The sequence below is a fragment of the Panthera tigris genome, chromosome A3, assembly GCF_018350195.1.
Source record: "Panthera tigris isolate Pti1 chromosome A3, P.tigris_Pti1_mat1.1, whole genome shotgun sequence".
Classification (NCBI taxonomy): Eukaryota; Metazoa; Chordata; class Mammalia; order Carnivora; family Felidae; genus Panthera; species Panthera tigris.
In genome coordinates this window covers 115,848,441-115,864,528 of record NC_056662.1, presented here as the reverse complement: position 1 = coordinate 115,864,528, position 16,088 = coordinate 115,848,441, and the positions used below count along the sequence as shown (strand labels likewise).

Here is a 16,088-nt window from a genome sequence, read left to right as displayed (position 1 = left end):
CCACCAACTCAGAGACCCACTTCTCAAAGCCACTGGGGCCAGTGGCCACTGGTGTTCCTTTTGTCATATTCTTTCAGGCAATTGCAGACCTTTGGGCTATATTAGCAGGTTAGTCTTACAGGAAAAGAATATATGTTCTTAAGAAAACCTGTCAGCAGAGTGAAGGTTTATTGGTGTATTCATAATTATCTCTGGGAAGAATGTTTTTCAGATTTTTTTCTGATTTCAAAGTCTCAGAACCCTTGAGTTTGCTATATGGTTGCTTAAGGGAAGCTAGCAAGGGCTATTTATTTACTGCAGGAAAATTAAAGTGCACCGAAGCATGTACTTTGGGGTAAAAGGCACCTAAGATTGGCGTGAACTCTACAAAAAAGGTGCAAACAGAAGAAGATAGAAGTAGGTCGAATGGTGAGCTCTGCAGCCATCTCTGTTCAAGGACACAGACACTGCTGGAGAACAGAGAATAAGCTGAATGAACATTTTTTACACCTCACTCATGCTATTAACCTCTTGGAATAGCCTCCTGTCACTGATTGGAACATCAAATTTACTTCCCACCATTGATTCCGTTTTTTTTAAAATACGTATAGTTATGTTGACAATTTTCAATAGTGGGTGGAAATTACCTGGACTATTCCATATTTTTTTCCATTTAAAAAACAGTTTTATTGAAGTATATTTGACATACAGTAAATTACATATTCTTTTAAATTCCTTTAAAAACAGTTTTATTGAAGTATATTTAATATACAAATTGCATGCCCTAAAATGTATAGTTTAGTGAATTAAAGTGTATGAATTAATGAGTTTTGACATATGTATATACCCATGAACTCCTCACAATGTTTCATATTGTCCTACCATTATGTGAGACCATAGGTAGGTTGCAAAGTACAAGTGCAAAGGAATTTAGAGAAAGATTAGCTTTCTGCTAAAAAAATTTTTTTAAAGCACCCCTTCTCCCGCAAGTCAAAGCAATGCTCACAGTAAAAACATGAAAGGGGCTCCTGGGTGGCTCAGTTGGTTAAGTCCCTGACTCTTGATTTTGGCTCAGGTCATGATCTCACAGTTTGTAAAGTCAAGCCCCACATCAGGCTTTGCGCTGGCAGTGAGGAGCTTGCTGGGGATTCTCTCTCTCCCTCTCTCTCTCCTTTCTGCCTCTCCCTTGCTCTCTCTCTCTCTCTGTCTCAAAATAAAAAGAAATTTTAAAAAATCCACCCATTCAGGAAAGGTAACAAAGGAAAGTAAAAGTCACCCAGAACCTCATTATCCAGAGATAATTGTTGTCAACACTTCTGTAACCTTTTAGCTACGCTTTTATATAAACAAGACTATCTTGCTGTATGTAAATGAAGAATCACTGAATTCAACTCTTGACACCAATATTGCACTGTATGTTAACTAACCAGAATTTAAGTAAAAATTTAAAAAGAAAAAGAATAAGGGGCGCCTGGGTGGCTCAGTCGATTGAGCATCCAACTTCAGCTCAGGTCATGATCTCACGGCTCGTGGGTTCGAGCCCTGCACTGGGCTCTGTGCTGACAGCTCAGAGCCTGGAGCCTGCTTCAGAGTCTGTGTCTCCTCTCTCTGACCCTCCCCTGCTCACATTCTGTCTCTGTCTCTCTCTCAAAAATAAATAAACATTAAAAAATTTTTAAAAAAATAAAAGGAAAAGAATAAACAAGACCATCCTACATGTGCTCTCTGTGACTGGACTTTGCCATTCAATGGTATGTCAGGAGACAATAAATATAGACTGCATGATTAGTTCAATGACTGCATATTTAATGATTTGTGCATTGCTTCTGAGTTTTCCTTTTCATTATCATGCTGAGGTTAACCCCGTGTGCTTCTGTAAAACTGCCTTAAGACAAATTCTTAGAACCCGAGTCAAAGTGTGTGTACATTGAAAACTCTGAGCATATTGTCAGTCCTCCAACAGTGAGTCAGAAAGCCCGTTTCTCCAACTGCTTGTTAACACTGGATCCTGTCAAATCTTTTCTGTCTTTGCTACCTTTTGGTGATGAAGTCATTGCCTAAGGCAATCAGTGGTCTTTCAGTGGGGTGCTCTTGGATGGCAGTTTTGAGTCTCCAGTCCTGCCATGTTGCTGGGCATACAGCAGGAATGTGCTAAGTGAAGAAGGTAGCTTTGTTCTCAAACTATGCTCTTCTGTAGTTAATTCAGATCACTGGAGCCAATGCCTCAGCCATTTAATACAAGTGTATTAAGTTTCCCCACAATAGATGCTGTAGAAGGGATTATTGCTGTTGTAAAGTTTGTTCCCTGTTACTGTACCCAGCAGGATTTCTATCCAAAATAAAACCAGTGCAATTGAATAAGGTAAAGGAGGCCTTTCGGTTTAAATGTGGAGCTGTCAAAGAAAGAAATATCTGAAAAGAAAATGTAAACATGGGGTTCTTAAGAAAAAAACAAACAAGACAAAGAGAGCAGAATTTTTCTTGTTCTTCTGAAAAAGAAAGAACCTTATTTTTTGAGGAAAGATGGTGGAGAAATGCATGACTATTCACATTCTGCCAAAATCATAGCTCTCTGCTGCGAGGAATGATGGATTTTAATCCAGGTACACTGTGGCCCTTGACAATGATTTCCATTTCTATATTGGCACTAGCCCTCTGGATAAATGTGTCAAGAGTTTTAGGAATTAGTTTCTGAGTTACTGATGCAATAACTTTTGTCTGAAATTCTCTGGCCTCCCATAGTTTACTGCTGCAGCTTTAATAACTTTCAGGGCAGTTGCCAAACATGTATTTTATAACCAGGGAAGTTGGGATAAGAAAAGGGCAAGTTTGTACCTAGGGTCAGCTTTGTTTAAGAGACAGTGGAAACCCCAGGAAAAGCAAATGCAAGCTCTCTTTTCTGTCTGCCTCCGTTTTCTCTGCTTATATCCCAGCAGTCACGAAACTCCCTTATTGGGGTTCTGTTTTCCTCTTTGGATGTGGCAACTCTACTTGGGCTTGCAGGAGGGAAGGTTATGTTCTGACCTAGATCCTCCTAGAGACAAATGTGCAGCTGTGTCCATGTGTTGGGGATTTGTGGCTATCTTAGTACTGGTGCTTCAATCAATCAACTTGACAGTGTGGGGAGTCCATCTGGATTCTGGGAAGCCAGAAAGACTGTATGGTCAGCCTGTCACCATCCATTATCTTCCAGTTGTCTCTCCAGAGCTCTCCACTTCCAGTTTTGGCTCTGCCCCTCATGTTTCTGATGACTTTGAACAAGGCACTTTACTCTGAATGCCTGAAATTTTGCACGTTTTCTGATCAATGTATTCTCAACCAGAGAAAGTATCTCCAATTTTGTGTAAATTTGCTGAGAAAAAAAACCTGACCACACATTTTTGTCGAGTGGCTATATTATACTGAATGAATTACAATCCATCAAAAAAAAAAAAAAAAAAAAAGGGAAGAAAAGTTGGTTTGTGAATATCAAGGCCCATTTCTGACCCAGAGACTGGAAACCCCAGGAAAAACAGAGGCCATTCAGTGGGAGCTGAATCCTGGATTCTGGTTTTGGATTTGCATGGGCTGGGGTAAGTTCCTGTACCTCCTTGGGTTTTAGTTTTTTTGTTAGCAGAATGCAAGGATTGGATCAAAAGTTCTCCAAGGTCCATTATTGATCTAATGCTTATACTTCTCTAGCAATTTGCAGGAGTCCTAGTGACAAAACACTTTATGAAAACCCTGAAGGCTGCAATACACAAATAATATTCTACAGAAGGTGGAAGAAGTGATTAGGCAAAGAATTACAGATTTATATCTGCAAAGAGACTAAGTTCCATCTCCTCAGAGAAATGGAAAGACTTGCCCAAGGTCACATTTTTGGTTACTGCAGACCTAAGATTAAAATCAAGTATATTATTGCTCCCAGACTGCAAGAACAGGAGTCAGTGTAAACTATGGATCAGCCTGTATATTCATTTGCCATTTCATATCACTGGTGTCTCAAAAGTAGGAAAGGAGGTGTCTCCTTTGCATTATTAGAAGAATCACCAGTCTGGGTTTTAAGGGTAAACAGGCCAGCCAGACAATAAAATACATTGTCAGAAAATGCACACACAAAACAAAAAACCCTAAGAAGCTCTCGCATGGAAACAAGAATCTCCAAAGCTCCCACCACTCCTTACTAGAAGAGTCTGTACTTGTTTAAAGGAAACTGTCAGCACATCTTATGTGAGGCAGCTGCTGACAAGATTGAAGGGTTGGCAGCCATGACTCAAGAGGATGAAGACACAGAGTTATTTTAAGTCCAGAATGAAGGGGCACTTTTTGATAGCCTGTGAGGACTATGGATGGCAGTTGACAAGACAGAGGAATGTGTATTAGTTTGCTACTGTATGATATTCTAATAGGTATGATGTTGACATAGGGCTGGATCACAAAAGCAAGCCCTCAAACTACATGTTATTTACTGGAATGCCTTTCTGAGATGTTTTAGCTGTTGCAGTATCGCAAGGCCTAGAGTCAGCTCTCAGCTCCACCATCAGCTTAGCTAAGGGACCTTAGGCAAGTAATTTAACTTCTCTGATATTCAGTTTCCTTATTTTTAAGACGGAAATCATGCCTACCTCACTAGATTGTTGTGAGGATTTGTCAGAAAGATGTATGTGAAGGAACATCCTTTGGGGGCTCTCAATAGTGGGAGTTTTTATTATAGAAGACCACAGCTTTCTTCATGGAATGGTACTGGTCCATGAAACTATTAGCATCTCAACTCATTTATGAGATTCAAGGGGGAAAGGAATGTAGATAAAAGAATGGGAGAAAAGCATTTGCAATTTATCAATAGCAGACATCTTATTTGTTTAAACCAGAAAGAATTCTTCATTTTTAAATGGATTCTTCATGTGTTAAGCACAGCCCAAAGAAATCACGTTGAAATACCCAGACGACAAAATATAGTAGTGACTCTGATGGGAGGTCAGCACTGTATTTAGAGCTCTCCAAAGGGCTCTCATCTCACTTTAGAGTAAAAGCCTCTCATTTACCTTTGTATCTTCCTGTAGCATGTGGAAAGATGCCTTGTGTTTAGAACTTGGTTAGAATTTGTTGAATTGAGTTCCATTTCTCAGGTATTTACCAGTGCACTATTGTACACTAAATAAAGTATTAAATGCTCTGGGGAGCCTAAGGGTTTAGGATTTAGCTTTGCACTCAAGGAACTTACAGACTAGTGAGAAACAGTAAAAGTAAACACCAAAATATATAGTGAATGGCAGTATAGAAAAGCTAAGTGAGTGGCATAGGCATTATGTACTATTAAAGCTTAGAGGGCAAAGTGATGTCTCAGGTTGTGTGATCAAGGTGAGACTTGAGGGTGGGTTGTGCAGAGGGGGCAGGCAATGCAGAGATATTTGTGTGAACACATGAGCAAAGGCAATATAGACTGTGTATTCTGAGAACAGGAGGTCCAGGCTGGTTGAAGTCAATGTTTTTCATTTGTCATTACAGGAGGGAGGTCCCTTGTGTCTTACACACCCCTTCTTAAAGCTAGGGTCATTTATCATTCATTCATCATTGTGTATCCATACTCAGTATTTGTTGAATGAGAGAACAAATGCATGAACACATTTCTGTTAAATCAGACAAGGTTCTGACATTCTTGGATAAAGTTTATATTGTAGTGGAGCTGAGGTTATCTAAAAGTTCACATCATTTCATTATCATTAGCTATTATCCATTCAGGTAATAATGATACCTTTCCTATTAGGAAAAACCTAAGGACTGGGAAAGTTTGGAGGTTGAGGGATGTTTACAGGTTGGTTCATCACATAGCTCTTGACTCTCCATTTGCCTACAAGTCTGTTCTTTAATGGAGCAGGGCCACGGGAAGCAACCATCAAACTACCTCTTGTCCAAGTACCTAGAACCCAAGGAAGGAATCAGAGAATTGTAGTAATTGAGACATGAAGTGATCTGAGTGTTCAACCAGGAGAGGTCCCATCTGATGCGTGAATGTCCTCTACAGGGCAGGTCAACCTTGAACCCAGTCAATATGGATATTAACAAGAGTAACAATAAGAGTTAACATTATGGAAGGCCGATGGTATACACTACTTCCAGCTGAGTTTTAAACACAGGTTAATGTGACTCCACAGTTTTTAGGAATACCATCTTAAACTGCTCTTTTAAGCTTCTTAAGGTTAAAAGCTGTCTTCTTGAGGCTTTCTTCCAACTTCTGGCCCTGGTGAACACGGCTGCAGGCCAGAAGATAAAGGATGTAGTCATCCACGTATTCTGTAGTGGTCACAAGGGCAAAGTCATTTAGACTGTGAAGAGGCCCTTTGCCAAGACAGCCAAACTCATGGGTTAAGCGGAGGATGATGAAAACCACATATATTAGCCAACCAATGTGTCCCTTTCTGGTAGAGCTCAGTCACATGACTATTATTGTTAGTGAGCATAACATGGCCAAGGCTCTGGCCCTGCTGTTGACAGTCCTTTGCATGTCTCTTTGCTAAGACTCTTTCTCGACAAGTGTCCAGACATGGGTGTGAAGGTGTGAAGATTTGTTAGAAACAAGAAACTAAGCCTATGGGAGTTTGTTTAGATCAATACAGAAACAAACAAACAAATAAACAAACAAAAAAAGCCAATTGCCCTTCTCCCCTTAATCTTATCCTAAAGGAAAAAACACACATAACTTTAAACTTTTTCTTAAAATATACCTTATAGTAATTCTGCGGCAAATATAAACCATTCAGCACTATTTTTATCGTTTCCATTAAATCAGCCTGCATTTAAAGCATTTTATGGGAGATAGCGGGGGAAAAATGCCAGATCAATGTAAATTTTAGTGTGAAGTCCTTTGTTGCTTGTTAATTTTCTGTAATAATAATAATAATAACATGTATGTGTATGAGGTTTTTTTTTATCCAGGTACCCTTGGATACTCTTCCTTGTCCCCTTGCCCTTTACAATTTCCCAAAAGTTAGACAGATGTGCTCTGGAAAGGATTAGATCAGAAATGAGATTATGAGGTTTCAGGTTGATTCTGGATATGGCTCCCACTGGTCCACGTTGGCAAAAAGTTCCCTGGAGGATGAGTGGCATCTGGTTCTCCTGGAACAAAGGGTGTGCTCGCTGTGGCCATAGATGGATTTAGCTGAGACTTTAGCATTGGTAGCTAGAAAGCAGTTTTGGTTTACATCAGACATGATGTATAGGTGGCAGGGATCTGGAAGTTTGCACCTGGCTTTAGTAGGGTCCAAGAAAATGTTCCCAAACTATGTTTCTTCAAATTTTTCTCTCATGCTTTTGAGCAAAGAAAAAGTGAACGGGCACTTTAGCTCTCTTTAACTTCTTCTGATTTTCCTCCTTTCTGTCCTCCCTCCCTTCCTTCCTTTCATCCATCCCTCCCTTCCCTTCTTCCCCTTTTCCTTCCTTCAAGGGAACATATTAAGACCACAAACTCTGAGCCAGATTTCTGGTTTTATAGTCCAAAGTCTGTCTCTTTTTGGCTGTGACCTTCAGTCAGCCACCTAACCTAACCTGTCTCTGCCTGAGTTCTGTCATTAAGAAGTGGGGATAATAATAGAATCTTAGAAGGGTGTTGTGAAGACTGTGTGAGGTAAGACATGTAGGGCACTTAGCTAACACTCAATAAGCCTTAGGTGATACTGCTCTTATTATGTTAGTGTTTCTTTTCTCTCCTAAATCTAGTGTGGCAGATGACCTTTCAAGGAGCAACATTAGAAGAAGGTGGAATAGGAAACTGACCATATGGTAGGATTTTGGGAATCTGGGGGCAACTTCCCACCCCAGAATACCAAGATTCATAAGGCCCCTTTCATTTCCTCCTGTGGAGATGAAGAGACAAAATATACAAATGCAGGTATCCCAGGGAACATTGTGCCAAGCACTTTATTGGTCTGTGTGCATGTTTATTTATGTTCCGCCTCTTTCCAGAAGGGATTTAAGGCAGAACATAAATAAAGCTATTTTACTTTATCTCGTTTAATATTCACAATAAACACATGAGACAGATATTATCACCCCCATTTTATAAGCAAGAAAATTGAGGCTCAGAGAGGCTTACACAACTTGCCCATGTAGTAAATGATAAGAGGTGATATGAACCTGACACTCTTTATCTCAAAACTGCTGCACTTTCTACAACATTGCACATAGGTTTACATTTATGCTAAATGCAAATGATTAGTTTTTTAGAAGAGCTTTTTGGTGGGTTGAGAGTGGTTAGTATTTGAAGAACAGCAGTGTGCAGAAAAGGAGGTATTCAAGAAATATTTTGGCTTTTTTCCCATTGTTGCCCCAGGCTACCCTATTCCTTCCCTCCTCAGGTTTCACATTATCCTAATCCAGGTTGGGATATGCAGCCTTGTGGGAGGCAGGATTCCCCCAGCCCCTAGTTGAGATGTTTTTCTTCATTCTATATTTCAGGCCAGGAAGAGGAGAGTGAATTTATCTCTACTGACCTAGCTCCTATATCCTTGCAAGTGGGGTGAACATAAGTAGACTGATCATAGCCACAGCTGTAAGGAAAATAACAGTTGAAGAAGTGCTCTTAACTGGCCTCATGTGACCAGTCAGCTTGCTGAGTTAGCATAATCTCTGCATTGCACATTCATTGGAACCCTTTGTGCCTCCTGGACGTTACTCTCCAGGACATCTACACCTTCTGCTCCCATCACCTGAGTTAGACACCTACTGAGAATCACTTATACTTGTTCCCAAGTCTGTTTATGCAGTTGTGCTCATTCAGTTGATGCAACATGAGCAAGAAAAATTTGAATTACTTTGTAAAGACTAGTAGTGATAAACCACTACAAATAATTGCTCTTTAATTCAGTATATATGGGGCAACAGAAAAGATCAGGGGGGAAAAAAACTTAAAACTCTAGAAGTTCTCAGACTACTTCCCAAGTGCTTTAAAGAAATTGAAACTGAAAATCATGAAGGTGGTTTACGTAGAAAGAAAAAGCAGAACTCCAATCAACAGGCCTATAGTGGAAGCAAAGGCTCTGGCCCTACGTCAAGAGACTGGTGGATTAGCACGCATTTAGAAGCAGCAAGCAAAGGCAAAATGTTTAAGGATGTTAGCTGATTCCCAAGCAACTGACAGTCCCAAGCTTGTCATCTAAGAGGGTTTCTTCTTTGCTCCAGGTTGTATAAAGAAATACCCAGAGGATTCACCAGTGCTTTTTTTCTTCTTTTTAAAGGAGGTAACACTGAGTAGCAGGCAAAAAAAATCAAGTGAGAGAAAACCTCAAAAAGAGGAGGGAGCCTGAGAATCCTGAAGCTCTTCTCTCAGTTCCTCTGTGTTTTGGCTTAGGTCCCACACAAGCTACTACCTCCTCCAGCATCTGCTAAACATTCCTAACCAGAGAGGGACTCGGCTGGATTCTGGGCAAGGAATGGGAAAGGAGAGAGGGTTCAGTTGGTGCCACATTCCAGGAATCATTTAAAATTACGCAATGGGAAAAGATATTTGCAAGTGACATATCGGACAAAGGGCTGGTATCCAAAATCTATAAAGAACTCACCAAACTCCACACCCAAAAAACAAATAATCCAGTGAAGAAATGGGCAGAAGACATGAACAGACACTTCTCTAAAGAAGACATCCAGATGGCCAACAGGCACATGAAAAGATGCTCAATGTCACTCCTCATCAGAGAAATACAAATCAAAACCACACTGAGATATCACCTCATGCCAGTCAGAGTGGCCAAAATGAACAAATCAGGAGACCATAGATGCTGAAGAGGATGTGGAGAAACGGGAACCCTCCTGCACTGCTGATGGGAATGCAAACTGGTGCAGCTGCTCTGGAAAACAGTGTGGAGGTTCCTCAAAAAATTAAAAATAGATCTACCCTATGACTCAGGAATATCAATGGTAGGAATTTGCCCAAGGGATACAGGAGTGCTGATGCATAGGGGCACTTGTACCCCAATGTTTATAGCAGCACTTTCAACAATAGCCAAATTATGGAAAGAGCCTAAATGTCCATCAGCTGATGAATGGATAAAGAAATTGTGGTTTATATATACAATGGAATACTACTTGGCAATGAGAAAGAATGAAATATGGACTTTTGTAGCAACATGGATGGAACTGGAGAGTGTTATGCTAAGTGAAATAAGTCAGGCAGAGAAAGACAGATACCATATGTTTTCACTCATATGGGGATCCTGAGAAACTCAACAGAAGACCAGGGGGAGGAAAATGAGGATGCGGGAAGTTACAGAGAGGGAAGGAGGCAAACCATAAGAGACTCTACAAAACTGAGGATAAACTGAGGGTTGATGGGAGGTGGGGTGAGGGGAAAATGGGTGATGGGCAATGAGGAGGGCACCTGTTGGGATGAGCACTGGGTGTTGTATGGAAACCAATTTGACAATAAATTTCATATTAAAAAATAAATAAAAAAATAAAATTACAGAAGTGAGCACAAGAGGGGATCTCAGCAGTGCTCCCTACTCTACAGGCTTGTCAGATAATCTCTCTGGTGGGGTGGGCTGTGGATATTCTCAGATTAGAGCCCGAGGTAATCATTTTGCCTTTCAAACTCCTTTTGTAAGGAGATGTGGGCACATCACCCACCAGCAGACAGTAAGAATCTGGAATTTGGTTTCCTAACTCTGTTTCTTCCAGTAACTTTTCGGCACCATCTGTTCTTTTCAAACACAAAGTTTTTTTTTTTTTTCAAGCTAACTCAATGCGGGCATTCCTTTTGTTTTTGTTTTTAAAATACATCCTCCTCAGGGTAAAGGATAAAGACAACACTGACACCCGAAATGTGGCCATTTTTGTAGGATCCTTCCTTCAGAGCAGTCTGCCTTTAATTCGAGCTCTGAGTCCTGAGTGGGGCTGGGGTTGGGGCTTTTATCCTGTGCCCCTACCTCGACACCCCTGATTTCCCAGGCCTGAAAGCAGTCCTCCTTGCCCATGCTCACATGATAGCCAGTCACCCATCTTGCTCCCTTGAGAGCCAGCCTTAATGCCATTTAATGTGTTAATGTATTGACTGATTCAATATTAATGCAAGCCTCTGCGCCAAGCAAAATGCTGACACCCAAGCTCAGAGACTCCATTTCAGTCATGAATCTCTGGCCAGGTAAAGCCACTCTGTGCTCAAACTCTATATGGTAGGGTAGACCTGGCCATAAACTGCAGCCCCGTAAGCAAATTCTGAGGCTGGGATAGTAGTCAGCTGGAAAAGGCTGGACGGGCCTGGACAAGCCCACAGACTTGTCCCACCAGAGGTGATCCCCTGTTCCACAGGCTGCACCTGCCCCATCCCTGGCCATCCAGGGATGCAGAAGTAATTTCCAGAGGCACTGATAGACCATGTTCTGAGTTCCTTGGCCCATGGGGGCTCATTGGCCCTGCTACAGTGGTTATACTGTATCGTGGCAAGTATCATGGATGATGATGTATGACTGGCACGTATCTTGGAAATCACCATGTGTCTTCCTTTTGTGTGGCAGAGAAAGACTGAGGCCTGAACTATGCACCTCCATTCCACGGCCAGGGGAGAGTTCCATTCTATACCTTGTGTCCTGAATCATCTCTTTAAAAGCGAAACATGACTGTGCTCTCCAATGCCTTCAGGAGCTGCCTCTGGTTCCCAGAGCATGCCAGGGTTCTTTCCTGCCCCTATGCATGTGCTCAAGGTGCCCCTTATACCCAGAATCCCCCTTCTGCTTTTTCTCTGCTGGGCTTTCACTGATCAAGACTCAACTTGGTATCCCTTAGTCATCTGACTCCCAGATTGAATGGGGTGATTGGTATAGGGTATAGAGGAGTAAGAGTGACACGTGCCTAACTCTACCCAGGAGGTTTTTAGAAGAGTTTCTTGGAGGATGTGACATCTGTTATTACTGGCTGGTCTACTGTGGTTCAAGAAGGGATGACAGAAAGGGTGGTGTTATGTATTTAATTGTGTCCCGTCCCAAAAGATATGTTAAAGTTCTAACCCCCGGTGCCTCAGAATGTGACCTTATTTGGAAACAGGTTCTTTATAAAGGTGATCAAATTAAAATGAGATTATTAGGGTGGGTCCTAATCCAATATGATTGTGTCCTTATAATAAGGGGAAAATTGGATATAGAGACAGAAACATACAGGGAGAACATCATTGAAGAGGAAGGCAGAGAATGGGGTGATGCATCTATAAGGGAAGGAATTTCAAAGATTGCCAACAAGCCACCAGAATCTGGGAGAGGCATGGAACAGATTCTTCCTCACAGCTCTCTGAAGGAACCAGTCCAGCTAATGTCCTGAGCTTAGACGTGCAGCCTCCAGAACCATGAGATAAGAAAGTTCTGTTGTTTAAGCCCTCCCAGCTTGTGGTACTTTGTTATGGTCACTATAGAAAATGAATATAGGTGGATAGTTCCAAACCATCCCAACTAAGTGGAGAAAAAAACTTTAAAATATTTTTACTAACTCCTTGTGAATGGTTACCTGGTGTTGACCAGCCCATGGACAGGAAGCTCACGGGCTACTGAAAAAACAACTCATTTCTCACAAAGAAGCCCCATTTTCCTTGTGGCAGGAAAGAATGCAGGACGTTTTCCTACACACTTACCTCTGCCTTCCAGGTGAATAATATCACCTTTGCCTTCAGGGAGGCCCACTACAGAGTATTAGGAAGGGCTTGATAATAACCTAGGAATCATGGGCCCATTAGCTTCGCCTGGGTAATGCTCATACCTTTAAGCCATGCTTGAGGAAACTAATGGAATTTGGACTTCAAGATTTTACCATGTCAGCCACGTGGGAGCTTTCTAGAACCTAACAGCCAGAACCACTTGAGAGGCCATGAGATTGTGCCAATGGTATGTTCACCTGGGAGTTAATTTCTGGGCTGAAACTGCCAACACCAATTTTCACATGACATCAGAGGGTCAGCTCAAATAGTGACCTGGAATTTTTAAGGCATGCTGAGACTGTACTAGAAGCAGAGGCACATGGGGGAGTCAGAAAGTTCTGGGCTGGGGTTGAGGTGGGCAGGAATCCCCAGGAGTGGGGCCAACCTTTTCTCCCCTCTCCTGATTCATCTCAGACTTTGAATATTCACGGTTAGAAAGCTCTGAGCACTCAGGATCTTTTGGCACTGTCCCTTGCCCTATACTGGAAGCTGCAATTTTCTGGAATGAGCAGGCTCCTGGTTTGGGGCCGGTTCAGCCCTTCAGTGATATGTTTAATCAGTAAGGGCTTGGGGAACAGTCACCTACAAGACAGGAATAGCCCATCTTCTTTTACCTGCCTCCCAAGAGATACATGCAAAGCGTCTTAGAAAGAGCTGTCTGAATATCCACTGTATTACAAATGTCACCATAGCCACTGGTAAGCCTGCAATGCAGTTTTGTTAAAACCAAACCAAGCAGAAACCTCCAAAGAGTCAATAAAAACTGACTCCTGGAGATGAGGTTGTAAAACTCATCTCTTTGCTCAGGCCTTGTAATCATAGATCATGGAAGCTGGAGTCTATCCAATTGTTTGGCGTGTTTCTCATGGAGCCAAGAGGGACGGCAGAAGCCCTCTTTTTCTCTCCAGTCTATGGCATCCTCAAAAGACAGAGGACTGCAAGAATGGACTGTGACAAAGGCTGGGAATACAGAGTCCAGCATGTGAACTCCTGGCTCGTGTAAGCCTTGTGGGTTGGCTCTGCCAACAGCTCATAACAGGCTCAGAGACATCATTCAAAACAGCTCTGAGCTTCTGATTCAAGGGTCTGATGGCCTCTGCACCAAGCAGGTGGTGGACACTCACTTCTGGCTCTTCATGCTCATAGAGCAGGGGTTGTGTGGCTGGTGCTGCTATGGGTGGATCCTGAAAGACGTAAAAGGAATTGGTGGTCTGCTAGCATCTCTGGCTTTGGAAACCTGCCAGTGATGTCATCCAAGCAATGATGGTAATAATTGTTATATTGCTGTTAGATTACTGTAAGTATCATAATTCCTACCACTCTTTGGACACAAATGCTACACCAGACCCTGTGAAGGAATTTGTCATAGCTATTTCATTTGAACCTTTCAAAAGCTGTGAGGGGAAGGTGTTGTTGCCACACTGTACAGATGAGGAAACTGAGATTCCAGCAGGTGAATTATCTTATTCTCAACTTAGTAAGTAACAGCTGAGATTCAAACCCAGCCCTGTCAAACTCCAAGCCTATGGCTGTCTCTGTATGCCTCAGCTTCTCACAGAGGTAGGACACAACCTGGGCTGCTTTAGGAGATTGAGGAAGATGGCCTCAGACACTCTGAGATCCTACAACTTCAGAGCTGAGAGTTATCCCAGAGAAGGCTGAGATAACAGTAGTTTCTTGAGGGCCGACTGTGGCAGAGCACAGTCCTTACCATGTGTATCAGGAGATTTAATAATGAGTTGCACTCAGTGTGAAAATGGACTCTCCCTCCCAAATATTCATGTTCATAAAGCTAGTTCTCCTTGGACTAGACATGGGCCATCCAGTTCAGCACACTAACTCCCATCTGAGGGGCTTTGTATTCCTGCACACACCTTCTCATCTGATTCTTAATAGTCACCCTGGGTGACAAGCACACAGGCCTTCTTATCTTTGTCACACAGCCAGGTAGTGTGGAATGGAGACTTATGAGGCTTGCTCAGAAGACTAGTTAGTAAGTGCTAGAGCTTGGTCTTGTGATTCCAAGGCTGGTGCTCTCCTATCCATCCCCTGAAAGATTACTGGAAGCAGGAAGGGACTCAGACTGTGGAGACTGGCTGCCATATTGTCTGCTTGGCATTGGTACATGTGGAGACTGATTTATGATGTTCTCCCGTTACTAGAGCCATCCCTTGGCAGGAGATGAGGGGTATGTGTGGGGGGTGGGGGTGAAGGCTGTAACAAATATGAGTTGGGAGTTTCCTCCTTTCCTGGCATTTTCACATGAATGAAAATAAACATCAGTTCTTGTAGGACGGGGATAATACATGACTCTTCCCATTTTACAGATTAGGAAACGGAGTCATGGAAAGCAGAAGGAAATGGAACTCAGCTCTTTAGGTAGGCAAAGCACAGACATTAGGAACCTAGGGCCAGCATCTGGTGCCTAATCCTTATAGGGTCTTACTGAACTGAATTAAGGTAACTGGGGCCTTTTAGTCCTCATCTATGACTTGGTCCTGTATTTGTTTATGGGCATGTGACTGGGGGTGGGTCAGGGGCTGGAGCCCATGTTGAATTAAATCAGATGTCACTGAATATTTTACTACCAAGTAACTTAAAAGTATCATCTACATCACTCATCATCAGGGAAATACAAATCAAAACCATAATGAGATATCACCTCACACCGGTCAGAATGGCTAAAATTAACAACTCAGGACACAACAGATGTTAGTGAGGATTTGGAGAAAGGGGAACCCTTTGGCATTGTCAGTGGGAATACAAACTGGTACAGCCAGCCACTCTGGAAAACAGTATGGAGTTTCCATAAAAATTAAAAATAGAACTACCCTACAACCCAGCAGGTGCACTACTAGGTATTTATGCAAAGGATACAAAAATGCTGATTTGAAAGGGCACATGAACCCGATGTTTATAGCAGCGCTATCAACAATAGCCAAAGTATGGAAAGAGCCCAAATACCCACCAACTGATGAATGGATAAATAAGACACACACACACACACACACACACACACACACACACACACACACACACACACACTGGAATACTACATGGTGATGAAAAGTATGAAATCTTGCCATTTGCAACAACATAGGTAGAACTAGAGGATGTTACGCTAAGCGAAATTAGTCAGAGAAAGACAGATATCATATGATTTCACTCATATGTGGAATTTGAGAAACTCAACAGATTAACATGACAGAAGGGAAAGAAAAATAAGATACAAACAGAGAGGGAGGCAAACCATAAGAGACTCTTAAATACAGAGAACAAACTGAGGGTTGCTGGAGTGGTGCGGGGTGGGGGATGGGTTAAATGGGTAATGGGCATTGAGGAGGACACATTTTGGGATAAGCACTGGGTATCATATGTAAGGGATGAATCACTGGGTTCTACTCCTGAAGCCAAGACTACACTGTATGTTCACTAATTTGAAATTAAATTA

The 16,088-nt window shown here is 42.1% G+C and overlaps 1 protein-coding gene across 1 annotated transcript in view; it reads right to left on the bottom strand.

Annotated features, from left to right (window-relative positions):
• ALK (ALK receptor tyrosine kinase) overlaps nucleotides 1-16,088 on the bottom strand; it is a 673,858-nt gene that overhangs the window by 184,997 nt on the left and 472,773 nt on the right. The gene's annotated exons all lie outside the window — the stretch shown is intronic.